Here is a 3,497-nt window from a genome sequence, read left to right on the forward strand (position 1 = left end):
AGTGAATATTATCATTCTGACCAAGTCTCTATGCTTATGCATATTCTATATAGACATGCTGAACAAAATGTTGATGATATAGATATCACTAGTGAGAATCGACATGTTATTAAAGAATATTACTTTTATAGCAGTGATGACTGTACACATGATACACATTTTGTACAACATTGTTTTGATAAGGTTTATGACTTCTTGAAAGCTTATGAAATAAAATTCAATTATCATTGGATATGGTCAGATGGATGCATAGGTCAATTCAAATCTTCATGATTATTATTTTGGTTGTGTCAAATTCATAAGAAGAACCACATTAAACATTGTTGGAATTTCTTTGGGGCTAGTCATGGAAAAGGAGAACATGATGGTACAGGGGCATGTATAAATTGAGCACTTTGAAGATATCAAATGGAGCAGTCTGCAAACAGACTTGTCTCAGTTGGACAAGTTGTTCAATGATGCAATGTTGCACTAATCCATCAGACTAACCCATCAAGGGAGGTACGAAGATATGCACATATATACAAATTAACTTGTATATAGTTTTAATATATGATATTTTTTTATTAATTTTCTAATTTTAAACATTTATAAATTATATATTTTAAATAGTATGAGGATGATTATCTTTGATATATAAATTGTATTTTAAATAACATATTTAAATTCTTGTTTGAATTAATATAGGTTTTTTGGCATATTGGAGTCGAAGATGTAGAGAGATCGATTACATATGAAGGTGAAACAGTAAAATGGACTCGAAAATTTCATTCAATTAAAACAAAAGATTACCAAAATGCGTTTTCATTTGATAAAATAAAATATTCTAGTTTTTGTCATGTTTGCATAGAGGACACACAATCCAATGATGTTTGTGAAAACAATATGTATGTAAAAGCTTGGCAACATACATAACTAGATAAAAAGTCGAAAATGTCTGTTGCAAGCTTCAAAGAGATGGAACTAGAAGAGACTATAGTATCATCTGAAGGTGATCGAGTTTATGATCTTGTTAGAGAAGGTAACATTTCAATTGCTTTGAAAGGATATATATATATATATATATATATATATATATATATATATATATATATATATATATATATATTATGTTTTTTAAATCAATTTGTATAAATATCTAGATAATAGTTAAAATATAGAGATCTAGAAATAGATAATAAAATCAAGTCCATGTTGATAAAGTTAATTTCATATTAATTATGATCTGAATTTACACCTATTTTTTTGTGCATGATATTTTTTTCTATAGTTGCACCCATTAGCATAGAAAATTTCAGGTATTATTTGATGTGGTGCACTGAAAGAAAGATGAAGTTATGAGAAGATTATGATGATAACAATTTTATATATGAAAGAGGCTTTATTATACTGAAATGTTAGTTTTTCCAAGAAACTCACAAAACTAAGAGTAATGTTTACTTTCAAGACTATCAACCCGATGTCATAAGTTGTCAATATAGTCACTTGATGTGTGCAATGCACATAAAGTTGATAGAAGTTCAATAAAAAAACAATTGAAAGTTAAAAAATGGAGAATGTCAAAAGATGACCATGAATGGATCATTAAGGATGGCATTCCATTAGAAATTTTTTCATTGAACTGCCCAACAATTTCTTGTACTTGGATTCATCTTTGAGAACTTAGAGTTAAATTACATTGTTAGCATTTTGTTTGTGCACTCTTAAGTTGTACATTCTTAAGAATGTGATGATCTGAAAGTGATACTCATTTGGTCTTGTATTGAGTTACAGAGTTATATGTATACTACATGTTATGTAAACTTGTATTGAGGATTTACTGAGATGTTAATTTGTGATGTATATTGCGCTATTACTACTTCGTTAATTTTTTATTATGGTTGGTTGAGTCGAGTGTTGTTACTACTCTGTTAATTTGTGATTGTGGTCGGTTGAGCTATTTACTAAGAATCTTTTAATAACATTATAGGAATGATTGAATTTAAAATGTACCAACTAAATGCAAATTGACTTTCATTTCTACATATTCATGAACTTAAATTATATGTAAAACATTTAAAAGCATTGAACCATGCATGCGTCATGCAAACTGTGGGCCATGTTTTATAATGTAATTTTATCTAACTTATGTTTGTGCATTAAAACTACTTTATATTAAAATTTAACTATTAACCGACATCCATAGTAGCCTTTCTATACATGAATGCAAAATGTACATACCATATTTTATAATGCAATTTTAGGTTATCATTGTTTTAGACATCTACATCTAATTATAAGATTCATTCAAATGCAAAATGCAGACCTCACATTTTGTAATTTGCAATTTTAATAGATTTATTTTAAATAACTCGAGAAAACAACTTTAAACAAAATGTAAGAATCATCTACTAACATTATAGGAATGATTCAATGAAAAATATACCAACTAAATTCAAATATGTAAAACACTTAAAAACATCAAACCATGCATGCATCATGCAAATTGTGGGCCATGTTTTATAATGTAATTTTATTTAACTTATGTTTATGCATTCAAAAAACTTTATATTAAAAATTAACTATCAACCAACATCCATCGTAGCCTTTCTATACATGAATGAAAAATGTACATACCATATTTTATAATGCAATGTTAAGTTATCATTTTTTTAAACATCCTCATAGAGTTATAATAATAAGATTCATTCAAATGCAAAAGATAGACCTCACATTTTGTAATTTGAAATCTTAATAGATTCATTTTAAACAACTGAAGACAAAACAACTTTAAACAAAACATAAGAATACTCTACTAACATTATATGAATGATTGAATGTAAAATGTACCAAATAAATGTAAATTTACTTTCATTGCTACATATTCATGAACTTAAATATGTACAACCTTTAAAATCATCAAACCATGCATGCATCATGCAAATTGTGGGCCATGTTTTATAATGCAATTTTGTCTAACTTATGTTTATGCATTCAAACAATTTTATATTAAATGTTAACTATTAGCCGACATCCATAGTAGCCTTTCTATACATGAATGCAAAATGTACACACCTTATTTTATAATGAAATTTTAAGTTATCATTATTTTAGACATCTACACTGAATTATTAGATCCATTCAAATGCAAAATGTAGACCTCACATTTTGTAATCTGCAATTTTAATAGATTCATTTCAAATAACTTGACAAAACAACTTTAAACAAAACCTAAGAATCATCTACTAACATTATAGGAATGACTAAATGCAAAATGTACCAATTAAATACAAATTTACTTTCATTGCTACATATTCATGGACTTAGACATGTAAAACCAAGTTTTAAGCAGCAAACCATATATCATGCAAACTTTACCATGAAAAATGTACATAAACTCCAAAAATAGCATGTATTAAAGCATAATAAAGAGTTCAAGATTTGAAATATGTCCAAAATTTATATCATTATAAAAATAAATATGTAATAAAGAGTTCGAATTAAAGCTGAAGATGAGC

This window comes from Pinus tabuliformis, chromosome 4_1 (assembly GCF_031772625.1).
Source record: "Pinus tabuliformis cultivar Carrire ecotype Pingquan chromosome 4_1, CPIR1, whole genome shotgun sequence".
Classification (NCBI taxonomy): Eukaryota; Viridiplantae; Streptophyta; class Pinopsida; order Pinales; family Pinaceae; genus Pinus; species Pinus tabuliformis.